The sequence below is a fragment of the Lethenteron reissneri genome, unplaced genomic scaffold (assembly GCF_015708825.2).
Source record: "Lethenteron reissneri isolate LAM-NWPU_2019-01 unplaced genomic scaffold, ASM1570882v1 scaffold_115, whole genome shotgun sequence".
NCBI classification, from domain to species: Eukaryota; Metazoa; Chordata; class Hyperoartia; order Petromyzontiformes; family Petromyzontidae; genus Lethenteron; species Lethenteron reissneri.
The window spans coordinates 127,448-144,087 of NW_026890838.1; the positions used below are offsets into that span (position 1 = coordinate 127,448).

The 16,640-nt window shown below is 46.3% G+C and overlaps 1 pseudogene; it reads left to right on the plus strand.

Annotated features, from left to right (window-relative positions):
• Window positions 1-1,199: 1,199 nt before the first annotated feature.
• LOC133361578 (zinc finger protein 709-like) lies at window positions 1,200-13,741 on the plus strand (annotated as a pseudogene).
• Window positions 13,742-16,640: the final 2,899 nt, after the last annotated feature.

The following is a 16,640-nucleotide window of genomic DNA, read 5'->3' on the forward strand; positions in this document are numbered from 1 at the left end:
ATGATATTGAATTGGAGAATCGTGTTCTGTACTTGGAGAATTCCATGACGAAATGGGGCCTTGCATATGTTCTACAAAAAGATCACCTCCTTGGGAAAATCTTGACTTAAAGCTTTCGTAACTGCAGGAATTCATATTCTTTGGGTCTTTCGGTTAAGTGACGTGACTTTACCGAAAGACCCAAAGAACACCTCCCTGGGAATTTAATGTCATACAGCACTGCACCTGCTCAGCTCTCCATGAATAATCAGGTCGTTCTACACATGGTTGAGGAGCTCCTATACCTCGTTAATGTGTTCACGACCAGCTCTGGTTTGACATCCAAAGTCTCACTTCAAATTAGTCTAGCAGCATTCTTTCATTAGGCTCTGTAACACTATGTGGAAGCTGCCTGGACTTTTTTTACATACAAAGCTGTGAGTGTCCATTGCCAAGGTCTAGTCCATTGCAAAGGTCTTGTCCATTGCAAAGGTCTCGTCAAAAAAACAGGCAATAGTCTACATTATAGACTGCCAATTCACTCACCGAGGTTAAGAACCAGGCTACAGTCTATATTATAGACTGCCAGTACGCTCATCGAGGTTAATAACCAGGCTACAGTCTACATTAGTCGTTTTTTTTTCTATTCACTTTATTCGTATTATTATTTTCTATCTACGTGACTTTACCGAAATAACCAAAGAATATGAATTCCCGCTATCACAAGTTTTAAGTCAAGATTTTCCCATTGAGGTGATCTTTTTGTAGAACATATGCAAGGCCCCATTTCGTCATGGAATTCAACAAGTACAGAACAAGATTTTATAAGAATGGAAACAGGAAATTAACACTGCACATATGCAGCTGAAGTTAGATCTGTTCATCCTCGCATTCAAGCTCATCTGAGCCTGGCTTCACACCTCTAAGTTGCAAATGAACATTAATTTATACATTTCTGCATAATACAAATAATATTATTTTCAACAGACTTTGCTATGTTAGCTACTTTTTCTTAAATAAATATTCCTGTCGTAGCTAGACAACCGAAATTGTGTGCTTGGAGTTTTTGGTAAACATTCATTTTGAAGACACTAGGGTGTCCAGGCATATTTATGACCATTGGCCCTCTCATTGTGTACCTTAGCAGCCCGCGTGATGAATTGGAGAATTATTTTCACTATATCATGAAAATATTAATAAGTATAGATGTTTAAGTCATGTGTGACTGTGTATATATGCATTCATCTGTGCCTTGATACTGACGTAGATGGTGTGGATGTGTTTTTCTGTCTGCAGCTGACGCTTCCTCTGACTCTTCCTCTGCAGAATTGGTCTGATGGAGCAAAGGGACTCGGCGCAGCTCGGTACAAGAAGGAAACAATGCGACCAGTATGCAGACAGCACGGATCGTACTGGAAGTTTGACACAGCACCAGAGAACTCACACAGGAGAGAAACCATTCAAGTGCACTATGTGTGAGAAGGCATTTGCACAGTCATCAAATCTTCAGAGCCACCAGAGAACACACACAGGGGAGAAACCCTTCAAGTGCACTGTGTGTGAGAAGGCATTTACAGAGTCATCACATCTAAAAACACACCAGAGAACGCACACAGGGGAGAAACTCTTCATGTGCACTGTGTGTGGAAGCGCATTTGCAACGTTATCAAATCTTCATGACCACCAGAGAACGCACACAGGAGATAAACCCTTCAAGTGCACTGTGTGTGAGAAGGCATTTGCACAGTCATCATATCTAAAAACGCACCAGAGAACGCACACAGGAGACAAACCCTTCAAGTGCACTGTGTGTGGAAGTGCATTTGCATGGTCATCAGATCTTCACGACCACCAGAGAACGCACACAGGAGAGAAACCCTTCAGGTGCACTGTGTGTGGGAAGGCGTTTTCACGGTCATCAATTCTGCACAAGTACCAGAGAAAACATACAGGAGATGGACCCTTCAAGTGCACTGTGTGTGAGAAGGCATTTGCATGGTCATCAGTTCTTGAAAAACACCGGAGAACACACACTGGAGAGAAACCCTTCAGTTGTAGTGTGTGTGGGAAGGCATTTTCAGATTCATCTGTTCTTAAAAAAACACCAGAGAACACACACTGGAGAGAAACCCTTCATATGTAGTGTGTGTGGGAAGGCATATTCATATTCATCTGTTCTTAAAAAACACCAGAGAACACACACGGGAGAGAAACCCTTCAGGTGTAATGTGTGTGGGAAGGACTTTTCAGATTCATTCGCCCTTAAAACACACCAGAGAACACACACGGGAGAGAACCCTTTCAAGTGCACTGTCTGTGAGAAGGCATTTGCAGAGTCATCAGTTCTTCAGATCCACCAGAGAACACACACAGGAGAGAAACCCTTCAAGTGCAGTGTGTGTGAGAAGGCATTTGCACAGTCATCAAATCTTAGAAAACACCATAGAACACACACAGGAGAGAAACATTTCAAGTGCACTGTGTGTGAGAAGGCATTTTCAGATTCATCTGCTCTTAAAAGACATCAGAAAATACACACAGGAGAGACACCTTTCAAGAGCAGTGTGTGTGGGAAGGAATTTTCAAGTTCATCTGATCTTAAGATCCACCAGAGAACACACACGGGAGATAAACATTTCAAGTGCAGTTTGTGTGAGAAGGCATTTTCAGATTCATCTGCTCTTAAAAGACATCAGAAAATACACACAGGAGAGACACCTTTCAAGAGCAGTGTGTGTGGGAAGGAATTTTCAAGTTCATCTGATCTTAAGATCCACCAGAGAACACACACGGGAGAGAAACATTTCAAGTGCAGTTTGTGTGAGAAGACATTTTCAAGTTCATTTTGTTTTAAAAAACACCAGAGAATACACACAGGAGAGAAACCCTTCAGGTGCACTCTGTGCGGGAAGCTCTTTGCAGATTCATCACATCTTAAAAAACACCAGAGAACGCACACAGGAGAGAAACCCTTCAAGTGCACTGTCTGTGAGAAGGCATTTGCATGGTCATCAGATCTTCAGATCCACCAGAGAACACACACAGGAGAGAAACCCTTCAAGTGCACTGTCTGTGAGAAGGCATTTGCATGGTCATCAGGTCTTCAGATTCACCAGAGAACGCACACAGGAGATAAACCCTTCAAGTGCACTGTCTGTGAGAAGGCATTTGCATGGTCATCAGGTCTTCAGATTCACCAGAGAACACACACAGGAGAGAAACCCTTCAAGTGCACTGTCTGTGAAAAAGCATTTGCATGGTCATCAGGTTTTCAGATCCTTCAGAGAACACACACGGGAGAAAAACGTTTTAAGTCCAGTTTGTGTGGGAAGGTATTTTCAGGTTCATCTCATCTTAAACGGCACCAGAGAACACACACAGGAGAGAAACCCTTCAAGTGCACTGTCTGTGAAAAAGCATTTGCATGGTCATCAGGTTTTCAGATCCACCAGAGAACACACACGGGAGAAAAAGTTTTAAGTCCAGTTTGTGTGGGAAGGTATTTTCAGGTTCATCTCATCTTAAACGGCACCAGAGAACACACACAGGAGAGAAACCCTACAAGTGCACTGTGTGCGGAAAGGCATATTTAGATGAATCACATCTTAAAATACACCAGGGAACACACACAGGAGAGAAACCCTTCAAGTGCACTCTGTGCGGGAAGCCCTTTGCAGATTCATCACATCTTAAAAAACACCAGAGAATGCACACAGGAGAGAAACCCTTAAAGTGCACTGTCTGTAAGAAGGCATTTGCATGGTCATCACGTCTTCAGATCCACCAGAGAACACACACAGGAGAGAAACCCTTCAAGTGCACTGTCTGTGAGAAGGCATTTGCACAGTCATCAGTTCTTCATCGACACCAGAGAACACACAGGCATCAGAAGATCCCCAAGGAGTGTAGTCTGAAATCGACTTGTGAAAGTCAAAGTGCTGCAATGAACCCATCCCTCCTGAAAAAAGAACCAGAAGTACATTCCAGCTTGGACACTATGAAATGTATCAAGGTGAAATGTGAAGAGGCGATAGTGAAGAGCGAAGAAGTGAAGGTAAAATGTGAAGATGTGATGGTGAAGAGCGAAGATGTGAAGGTAAAACGTGAAGATGAAGATTCAACTCCAAAATCGGACCTTCACATCGATGGAGGCAACGTGAAGCAGGAGGAGAATTCTGACTGTTGTTGTATACTAACCCTTCTTCCAAAATTGAGATTAATAATATTTGATGATATTTTTATATATTATCTTTTAACTTGTTTTTTTAATGAATGAAACACACCAAAAGCGCAGCAAACTGCAAAACACCAGGTGTTGTTAAGTAATGAACTGGAGGAGGGCTAGGATGGCAGAATTTGCAACCTTGCTTCAAGGAAAGATAAGGCCTGATGAACGGGCACATGTCACCCGTGCAGGCGGCAGAGACAGTGGGAGTGTCAGCCAGACATAGTTAAGGCAAAAAGCCCAACCATCCTGCATGGTTTTAAAGTAACGTCAAAATTCGAAATTTAACAACAGAGTAGGCTAAAGTATCGATCCTCGCGCTCGCTCAAATTGGAGACCAGGCTGCGAGCTACATCAATGAACCATTGCCATTTGCTAATCCAATACTGAATGTTAATATTACTGAAGTCAAAACGAATTCTATGACCTCAGCACATGGGCAAATAATAGGGCAGTGTCGACTCAAAGGCAATGGAAGAAAACAGAGGCGCCTTTGTCTAAATCACAACCACAGAAAGCCAGGAATCATCACTGATTGTGTGTTCAGGGATTCCGAGCTAGTTAGAACACGTGCACAGGGGGGGGGAGCTGATGTAAACAACCCTGCGCGTCTGAATGTGAGGGGGCCTTGGACCTGGAATCAAGAATAACACTCCCAGAGCAGAAGGTTGGACAGGGGGAGAGGTGATTTAAAAGAGTGTGGTATATCTCTCAAGGCGGGCAAGACCCAGCTGAGTAACAAGGCTGCGGGGGTCACCAGAAGTTCGCATTCGCCTAGTTAAGACAAAAAGCTCAATTATTCTGTATTGCTATTAAAGTAACGTTAAAGTCGGAATTTAACAACAGGGTAGGCTAAAGTTATTGATATTCACACCCACTCCAATTAAACCAGGCCACAAGTTACGCCTACTGAACCATCACCATTATTAAGTCAATATGAAATGTTATTTCCATACTTCAATACTTTCTATACAACTCGACCCGAAGCATATGACAATCAGAACCTTCCTAAGTCAAAATTGAATCGCACCCAGACAGGAGCGAATAGTCGATATAAGGTTGACGAGGGAAGGAAATTAAGAGCACGGCGAACTGCAAACGTAAGCAAAAAGCCGGGAACAACACCAGCCCAGCAACAGCGAGTGGGGCTTCGACAGGCCATAAAGTAGAATAATAACTCCCGGGGTCAGGGGACACAAGAAGAAGCAGGCAGACAAAAACCAGAACTGACTCCAAGGTTCAACCGCCCTCACCTACTCAGGAGTGACGGAAATTAATGAGGCCTTGAATTAACGGCAGCTGGACGGCAACAACAACGGCGAGCAGAGATAGGGTGGGGCAAAGACTGCGGGCTATGGAATGCAACTTCGCGTCAGTAAAGCTCTGACAAACAAGTTAAGTTAAAGACATCACAATACATAATATCGCACATAACATCAATGTTAACGCTATTCACCGTAAACTATATTCCGCTTATATAACCATGCAGGCACCAAGGAATACGAATTCCTAGGATCAAGAAACTTACCCCTTAACCTAAGATATCGGAAATAAATTAATAGTAATAAGTATATGCATGAAAAGACAAAAGTAAAACTTATGGAAAAGCCAGGATAACGGGATGAATCACCACCAGGTCGAATATAAATACATAATAAAAAAAACGATGTTAAACCCAGGGTCGGAGAGAAAGGGAGATCCCGGCCGTCTTTGTATTCCCGCAGCGCGGGATAGGAGTGTGTATACGCTCGGGGAAACACCTCCACTGGAGTCAAGCACCACGATGGGAAACGACAGACCTTAGGTTACATACAGAATCATAACTGTGAAATAGTAAGGGACAAATGTTAACTTAAAACTTTTAACCATTTCTTTGTGCGCCGGGTCGGAGAGAGTGTTGCCCCTCCCTCCAGGTTGTGCAACACGAACAAAGACGCCTATGAGACGATTTGTAACGTCTGTGTTTTGGGTTCATGAAGAAGGCCAGACAAGAGATAATATTGCACCCAGACAGAGAGACGACTTCGAGGCAATTTGTAACATCTGATTGTTTGCTCGTGGGTTTTATGGAGGGAGTGTGACAACGGAATATACCGTCAGTGATGCACACAAGGACACACGGACGTACGGACACACACATGGACACACCTGCCTACGGACAGATCCTGACACAGCAAAAATCGGAAGAAGCCCCGCCTTGTGGGCGGGATCCAGGGGGAATTTTCGGCATAAAGTAAAGGATCCTGAGCATTGGAAACCAGTGCGACGGGAGGGTCCACTCAGAAGCTCGACCGGGAGGGTCGACTCAGGAACGAGTGTGACGAGAGGGTCCACTCAGGAGCGCGACCGGGAGAGTCGGCTCAGGAGGAGTGCGACCAGTGGGTCCACTCAGGAGTGCGACCAGAGAGTCGACTCAGGAGCGAGGGCGACCAGCGGGTCGACCCAGGAGCGAGCTCGACCGGGAGGGTCGACTCAGGAGCAAGCTGCGACCAGCGGGTCGGCTCGACTCATCTTCAGCTCGTCAATCTCTGCTGCCGCCGGAGTGGTGATCGTTGCGGTTTGGCGACGATCCAGCGCTGCACGCTACGAGCGAGTTGTGGGCGCCACCTACCGACCGGGTTCCGAACTGCGACAGCGTATCAACAGCCATCCGAACCACCACGGTGACAGGGGATCGACTGATACGTATGACGCGCACCGCCCCCTCACCACACGACCACCAGGCGTCTGTTTGACCTAAAGAATCGACTCCGAACACTGACTATTCAAGACAACTCTTACCACTCAAAAACACTCGAACCCATAAGCCATCCGTGGCTGGAAAGCATCACAACGAGACCGAGTGATGGCCCTCCGTCTCTTATAGGAGTATTCTTGATTTTATCTTTAATATTTAGTGGGCTGTACTCTTAATCGCATAAATTCCCAACAGATCCATCAATACGAACTGATTCTTGGCACCTCCTTCCGCCGAGCCACGCTCACGTGGGGAGTGGTGGCCCACCGGATCCTTATCAGGTGATCTGTTCCCCAATTAGTAAACTTGGTATAAGATAACGAGCTTCGGAAAAGGAGCACCGTCGCAGGCCCTTACTCCGAGCCGTTCTGTTGTCAGATAACCTGCCGATGTATCTGTTGAGATTGGTGCCTTTAAGAATAATAACTGTTTTTGATTGTGTTTTTTTTTTTATCGCCGTATAATCTTTCAAGTATCTTTCAGTCATAATCGCCGCACGTACTCGCATCCTCTACAGAATATTCAACTGTTCCGTGACCCAAGGTGTTAACAACGTGATAAGGGTTGCGTATGATCAATAAGGAGTGCGGTACTGCGTGAACAATATTGAGTATAATCATTCATTAACGTTAAGATTTTCTTAGCATAGTATTTGCATGTTTTAACGACTCTCTCTCTCACTAACAACCATCGCGTTATGCGGGATCCATGTGCCGTTGTCAAAGTGAAATCAGACAATCGTTGATGATACTGTATTGATGCCGTATTGACGTTCCGGGATTGAGAGTTCGCATACTATATCATAGTTAAGGTTGAATTAGTAATAAATTGATCAATACAGAAGTGGTTGTGTGATTCTTTCCTGAAATCTATGCATAAGATCTGCTTCTGCGTTGAGATTTGAACTTGGTGACCTTAATAAACACACTAATACATACTCAGTAAATGTTAAAGCGATAACGGGGTGAACCGGGGACCTAAATATAACCACGAATACCCACTCTGGGAATGTTAAAGCGAGAATGAGACGAACCTAGACAACGATGCCGAGTTAATCTAAGTTAATCTTGCATACTTACACCACACCTGCATAACCGCATACGATTAATTGCCTTATTCCGATCGATAACCCACCCTCGTCACCGAGGCGGGGTCTGGTTATCATAACGACTTGCATTATCATAATTACACCCACTCGCATAATTAATACGATTACCTCTCGAATTGGCATAATTAAAATGTGCGTAATTACATAAATTAACATATTTCCGGATAATTACACATTTGGCCAAATTTCATTTAATTATTATTATTTTCACTGAATATTCATAACCCACATATACAACATAATAATTTCACCCACGCATGCATACAACATAACAAATTTTCACAACCCAACATATACAACACTGTGAGGCAGAGCGAGGAACCTCCCAGGAATTTGTGGAAGTGGAGGTGTGGGTGGACTTCTTAGACAAATCAAAGTCAAATGGAGACCCGGTAGATGTGTAGTGACATAAGAAGGGAGGGGTTGCTGGGGGCTCTGGGATCCCAGGCGAGTCCAGACGCTTAAGCCTCTGGGCGCCAGGCGCTGGGTTCCCAGGGGGTCCAGACGCTTAAGCCTCTGGGCGCCAGGCGTTGAGTTCCCAGGCGCTTAATCCCCTGGGCGCCGCCAACGGGGGGGGGGGGGGGGAGGGCTGTGTGTGCTCTGTGGGATGTCTGGTGGCGCACACGGCCCCACCCCTCGTTGGACCAGGCATAAAAGGAGAGCTCCCTGGACGATCGGGGCCCAGTTGTAACTCAAGACCCAAGACCCACGACCAGCCATCTGAAGACCCTGGGATGCTGTGAGAGCCAGCGCTGGGACTCTGGAACTCCCGACTCTACGACCTTGTGAGGGCGAGCGTAGCCAGAGTAGAGTATCTAGAGTATCTAGGCTGTGTAGCTAGGCTGTGTACCTAGGCTGTAACAGAGTATCAGGACTGTTGGAGTGTTGTATTGTAATAAAGAAGTTACATCTACAAGTGTCTCCGGAACCCGTTACAGATGTGTAAGCTTGAGACAATGAAGCCCCAGTAGATTCACCTTTGTCACAGGCCTTTAATGAAAGAATGTGAAGTTGAACACTCAATTCTTAGGTTCAACCTGCAGAGTAAGAGGGGGCAGTATTTGCAGACCTGTGGGTTGGGTATACAGTGATCCCTCGTTTATCGCGGTTAATGGGGACCGGAACCCCTCGCGATAGGTGAAAATCCGCGAAGTAGGATTGGCCCCCTAGGAATTTCCGTATATGTGTGTGTGGGTACCAGAATGTTTAAAATATGTATATTTATACTTTATATATATATTTTACTTAAATCTATTTAATTATAAAACCTTAATATTATACATTCACTCTCTCTCATACAATACGTATTATGGTGTTCTACACTCACCAATGACAGTAGTATCTTGAGACTTGACTCCAGTAATGACGACGATGACAACGATGATGCGCAGCCAATCAGCTCACGGGATACATCCACTCGTGCTCTCATTCGTCGATCTCGCGCCGGGAACCAATCACGTGCCTTGTCTGAGTGCCCATGGGTATGTGCAAAGCCTCTGAGAGAGTTTCTCTCTTTGTCTGGCATCCTGGGAAACCGTTTTTCTCGCGCATCACGATGAAATGACGCTGCTTTCCGCAATACGGCTGCCGATATGGCGGTATTTTTGAATTTTTATTTTTCAATGAATATTTTTGAAAAATCCGCGATGCACTGAGGCTGCGAAACTTGAACCACGAAGTGGCGAGGGATTACTGTATCTATATCAATTTATAACATTTTTGACATGCGTTTTTCTGGATTTTGTTGTTATTCTGTCTCTCACTGTTCAAATAACCCGACCATTAAAATTATAGACTGATAATTTCTTTGTCAGTGGGCAAACGTACAAAATCAGCAGGGGATCACATGCTTTTTTCCCTCACTGTAAATAATATATTTTCTTTACTTCCAACCCGTGATGAGAGGACGGAATACATGGTGACAGCAAGCACACCCTTGCACAATAGGTCACGACTTCACGACTTCAAAGGCCACAGCGCCCCTTTTTGACAGAGACTGCAAGTCTGATGCAAAAAATGTTAAACACTTCCAACCCGTGATGGAATTGTGGGGAACGCTGCCCAAAACGAATACACACAAACAGGGATAGAATTGTGTTAAAAGCTTTCTTTTCATCACATAATCTTGCCGGCGGATGTATTAAAGCCTTTAGCCAATTGATGCACATTTGTTAGACAAGCAATCACACTACCGCACACCATTGTTCCAAGGCATTACGTTAATTGCATAATCAAAAAAATGAATTCATTGAGGTCTACCTTTGCTTAGGCACATGTTTCTTTATTACTGTTCGTATGAATATTGTCACATTAATTTCCTGTCGCTGTGTATGATCACCTTACTCTGAAGAATGAGCCAATTGTTCTGTTACCCAGTTTGACAAACATAATTATTGAGGGTTAAATGTACGGTTCAATGAAGACATCTCCAGGAGTACTGTGTTGGCATTCCTTGCATAAGAGTTCGCATATTGGAATGTTACGTGTTTTTTAGAGATTAAAGTTGCTTAACACAGTAGAGTCTGAGTGGTGCCTTCCTAAGTCCATGCATAATAATATTAATTATAAGAACTGTATCTTGCGGAGAGATCTGCATTTTGAGACCTGATATAACACACTAAGACATAATCAGTAAAAGTTAAAGTGAGAATCATTGTATTATCCTGATTGATAATTCACTGGTCAACACTTTTTCTGGCATAAGGTATTCCAACGGTCTTAATGTAATTTTGGGGTGCTGATTCCAAATCTGGCATATCAAATATTGCATTTTCAATAAAAACTGCAGAAGAAAAATATTAAATAAATGTGGATATCTACATAAATTTATTATAAACACACTATCCTAAAAATACAGCACCATATTTTAACACTAAAGCAGTCACTGACTCGCAACAACTTGCAATCATAAGTGACAGAGTTAATTTCGGGTAAAATCAATGAAAATGGGGTATGCCGATAGCATAAAATGAGATGTGATAGAGCAAATCTGAGATCAGATTTGGAATCGGCACCCTGAAATAAGTCTAAAACAGCTGCAAAAGTCCAGGCCAGAAAAAAATGTTTTTTTTATTGACCAGTGATAATACAACCCTAGACAACGACGCAGAACCTAATGATAATAATTAAATGCATTAGCATAATTACATACACTTGCATAACTGAAAACAATTACACCTACCTAATTAGCATACGCGCAACATTTTCATAATTAAATAAATTAGCATAACTTCGGGAAAATTACAGTTTTTAAAAAATTTCATTTTTTACATTTTTAAAAATTTTCAGACCGAATATATACAACAGGTGGAAAATGTATATAAGCAAGAATGCAAGAATATAAATCAGCACTGCTCAACGAAACGCCCAACTGCGACTGGAGAAGTCCAAACCATCAAGCACATCACCAATGAATGCTCCATCCATGCACATCCTGGCGGTATCGCTAAAATCCACACTGCATCAACCACATCATTGGACTGGATAAGGAACCTTTGCATTCATTCATGACGATCATTAAAAATAAAAACTGTTGCTTTTCACAATGCCATACTCAAAAAGAACTGCGAGTCAAGCTCCGGGGATTGCCCTCGTGACTGGCAAATTGATAGGGAGCTCTGCATCGTCAGAAGCCACGCGTCACGGAGAGTTTTTTGTTGCATCATTGAGAGAGGCTGCTAGCTATGGCTGGTGCTCGCAGTATTGCAATCCAGACGTGGGGAAGAGTGACATCGCTCTGGGCAGCAAACACGACCATAGAGTGACAATCGTTCGGATTGTGCTTAGATCAAAGTCAACCCTTTGAGGGAAAACTGGTGCAACCACTATTCGTGAGAGTGCCCCTTGAAATCGCAACCCACAGGCAAAGTTTAGTTGAGGGTCAGATCAGAGACTGACACGGAACGATATACAGTAACTTGATCTGTAGCGTGTCCTCTGTGCAGCACGAGTCGTACAAACAACTGGAAGAGGACTCTCTTGAAGAGGGGGGGGGGAGACGACAGGCGCTGTCTCTCCAACTCACTCCACAGTCTGCAAGGATCAACAGTGTCTGGTGCGAGTGGTTTATGGTGACGGGATGATCGCGCACATCGACGCAGACGGAGCCGGACCCATCATCCCTGCCAGCACGGGCACTGCCGACAGAGTGACCAGCGTGCCGACTCGGCAAGCACCTCAGCGGTGGAGAGAGACTGACGAAGCAGCCGAGAGCGCCGTGTGCTCAACACACACGCTGACCCAGCGCTCCTGCTGGGGACCTGAGGTATTTTCATTACAAGGAACGCAGCACCTCGGAAGCCGCAAGAAGACAACAACCACCATTCGCCACGAAGTGGCGGTGACGTCACCACGACGCTTGTTCCAGACTATGTTTTTAAGCTTTCAGTTTCATTTATTAGGTACTAGCGGTAAGTACCCGGCGTTGCCCGGGTGAAAAATATCTTTAAAACCTTCTCTTAAAAATTTCCATTTAAAGCTTTCGTGACTGCAGGGATTCATCTTCTTGGTTCTTTTGGTAAATTCACGTAGAAAGGAATTCTCACGATGTTTCGGCCACAACGCAAGCAGCCGTCCTCAGGTGAAGAACAGGTCTGTCGGAAAGACGGCGTCTGAATGAACACCACCAGGCTTGGCAGCGTATATTTAAGCTGGGTTGGAGGGGGAAGAACGCCTTGACAAAGGAATTGCATATCAAAAGGAATTTAGCATATTTATGGAAAATGCAGATATGGGATGAGTCACTACTTGTGGAATGAGTTACAGCAGCAGAGGTTAGTGTAAATGCGATTGGTATTACCTTAGAGTCGCGGCATCTCTTCATAAAGGTGAGAGACTCGATTAGCTGAGCCTTCTTATCACGGAGTTTATTGTCTCTTAAAAACCTTATAAATACACACACAGATACTAAGGTATTGTGAAAGCCTGGTGGGCCGTTTGTACATTTCTCCAACAACAAAATTATAAGAAGCTTGCAAAAGTCCAAAAAGTTGTAGAAATTGTGGGGTAAATAGTTGATGTAAAAGGTTTCCGAAAATTGTGGACACCCCTCCTCAAAAAATATATTTACACCACCCTACATACAACAGAGGAATTAGTATCTATTGACTCTGTAGTTGTATCTACTGACTGTACAGTAGTATCTACTGAGCCAGTAGTAAGCTATTGACTGGAGTATTATTTACTTATTGTAGTAACGACTGACCGTAGTAGTATCTGCTGGGCCTACAGTAGTATCTACCGACTCTATAGTAGTAACAACTAACTGTATAGTAGTGTAATAAACCTTCTCGAGACGGCTTCCGGAATCAGTCCTTTTATTTTCCAACTTCCACAGGGTGGAAAAGAATTTAGCACCCGATAAAGCATCCAATGAGTCATCCATCCTCGGTAAAGAGTACGCGTCCGCCACCGAAATTTTGTTCAACCGGCGGAAATCAACGCAAAATCTTGTACCACCATCTTTTTTCTTAACCAGAACGACGGGCGCGCCCCAAGGGCTGTTGGACGGCGAAATAATATCCGCCGCCAGCAATTCATCTACTGCTCCGCGCACGTGTTCCCTTTCCGCTGGGCTCATGCGATGAGGGTGCATACAGATGGGAGGTATCGCACCAGTGTCAATATGGTGCGACAAAAGCGACGTGCGGCCGAGGTCCAAATCATTTCTGCTGAAAACATCCGCGTACCGTAGCAATAATGAACGCAGAGCATTCCTTTGCTCATTCGACAAAGAAGAATTTTCCCCGCATAAATCTGCGATCCAGCGTTCTTGCGAACAATCGTGTGGAGGCCCACCAGCGGGCATCCGGGCGCGCGGCGTTTCGTCACAAGAGGCGAAATCGGTAGTGGCGTGAGCCAGCACCGATCCCTCCGGAACAACAACGCGGTCAGGTCCCCCATTCAACACCTGTATGAAAGGTGCCTGACCTGGTCGCATGATCGTTTGTGCTGCCGCCAAGGAAAAATATTTAGCTACCGAATTTGATGGGGATAATAGCACGCCCTTCGCATCCCTTTCAATTTGAAGGGGTTTTTGGTAACGCAGCGGAATGAGCATTTGCGCTCCCGACGGAACCTCCACCGTAGCAGCGACTACGGCAGTAACTGCGTTACCTGTAGGCGCACTGGCCAGCAGGGAAGGCAGGAACGACATCCTACGACCCCCCGGCATTTCCAAACAATCCTGGTCGACCCGTATTTTCAGCGGCATCCGGCGCAGGAAATCAGTACCAAGCAAGCATGGGACAGCTAGCGAGCGAGAGATCAACACGGGTCCTGCAGCGGTAATATTCCCGATAGCGATGCTCACATCTACCTGACCACCGATACCCATGCTACCCCCATTTGCGGCTACACACGCATCATTAACCCTGCGTATCCGCGACGTAGGAATGGACAGCAAATGAAAAATAACATCTGAAATGATGGTGGCAGATGCGCCAGTGTCCACCAAAATACGGACGTCAACGCCGTCGATGGTACCCCATACCGTCGACGAGCCTGACGCCGCAGCCACAACCCTGCGAGCCAATTTCTTCCACTGTGTAGCAGAGCGTGTAAATGGTGCAGGAGAAGTAAAATTATCCTTAGGAGTGTAAGAATGAGTGCGAGTGGATGAATGATGTGACACGACCTGCCGGGTGTCCGATTTGTGCCGACTCGCCCGAGGTTGTTGCAGTTCCGCAGCAGGTGGAGGAGATGGAGGTCCCCTTGGCGAAAGAGGTGACAGCAGAGGTCGGCAGCGGCAGTCGCGGGCGAAATGGCCTCGTCTGCCGCACTTGAAACACGCGGCCGTTGTTGGCCGGCGGTCGGATGACCCGGCCCCCGCACGTGGACGGCCTGCGTAGTCACCACGCTGGTCGCGCAGCCGCCGTCCCGGAATCCCATGCGGAACAGCAGCAGCCAGCACGTCGTCGTCGCCAGAGTCGTCGGAGCAGTGGACGACCCGTCGTGGAGACCACCCCAAGGGCGGCCCGTCGATTTCAGGTTTCCCCGTCCACGCCGCCATCTGGTCCCAGCGCTTGATGTTAAACTTAGCGTCCAGGCAGCGCGCCACCCATCGCGATGTAAGCGGTTCGTGGCCGCACACTGGTAGAGAAATGTTGAGCTCCTGAGACAACTCCAGCATCCAGCATACGGGAAAGGATGAGAGGATCCAAATGATCGGCCGTCGCGTCGGGATAGGCAGCCATGGCCAGCGCCATCAACGCCCCCCGATAAGCCAAAGGCGACTCCTCCGATTTTTGGCGATGCGACATAAATTTTCTGGTGGCTGACGTCGGTGGGTCGTAAAATTCCGCCATCTCTGCGAATGCATCTCGCAGTGTCTTCTTCTTGGACGCCGGGATGGAGCGGAAGACCCCCAGAGAAACATCATCAAGCAGAGTAGGTAGCGCTCCCAGCGCCTCCTCCTCCGTCCAATGCACGGATCTAAAGGCCGACTCGAAGCGCCACGTAAAAGCACTCCAATCGCCCCCGGCGAGAAATTCTTTAATCTGTGGAAGGCGATGTCCGCGGTGGCAAGTGCGCGCCGCGGGCATCTCCGACTGCGGTTCCCGCGCTCCACCCGTCACAGGCAAAATGGCGTCCGGCGGCCGCGTGGCGGCAGGCGCGCCCAAAATGGCGGCCGACGGCTCCAGCGCAGCCGCCCCGCCCAAAACGTCGGCTTCTTCCCGCGTGGCAGGAGCAATGGCGGACTCCGATTTTTTTGTAGGACCCCTTCCCGCGGCGTCCAGCTGATCCGCAATCTGGCGACCCACGGCTGGTGAGGACGCCACCGCGGTCACCAGACTCAGCAGAATGACGCGTAACGACTCGATCTGCTCCGCCATCAGCCGCCATCCGTCTTTCGTTCCTGCGGTGGTCGCATCTTCTCCCAGTCGACGCTGAGAGGCGTCGAGGAGAGCAGTATCAGCAGGCGGCATAGGGGCTGTAGCCCCCAACAGCTCATCTTCGTCCGTCTCGGCCTCTTCCTCCGATGGAGGCTCGGGCAGGTTCTTTTTCTGAGGTGCTTGGTCATCTTGACGATCGTCCAAACGGTCGCAGAAGAACTTCTGACACCAATGTAATAAACCTTCTTGAGACGGCTTCCGGAATCAGTCCTTTTTATTTTCAACTTCCACAGTTACACTTCACACACTCCCCGTTGCTGACAGACAACGGAAAGCGGGCAGACTTCCCGCCAAGTCCCCACCGCGCACGTGGCACCCAGAGCCCTGTACGCGCGTGACCGGCAAGCCAATCCCCACGTGAACCCTCTATGGCTGTTATTACACAAAGCTGTGAGTGTCCATCGCCAAGGTCTAGTCCATTGCAAAGGTCTCGTCAAAAAAACAGCAATAGTCTACATTATAGACTGCCAATACACTCGCCGAGGTTAAGAACCAGGCTACAGTCGACATTATAGACTGCCAGTACGCTCACCGAGGTTAAGAACCAGGCTACAGTCTACATTAGTCGTTTTTTTTCTTCTATTCACTTTATTTGTATTATTATTTTCTATCTACGTGACTTTACCGAAATAACCAAAGAATATGAATTCCTGATGTCACGAAAGTTTTAAGTCAAGATTTTCCCAGGGAGGTGATCTT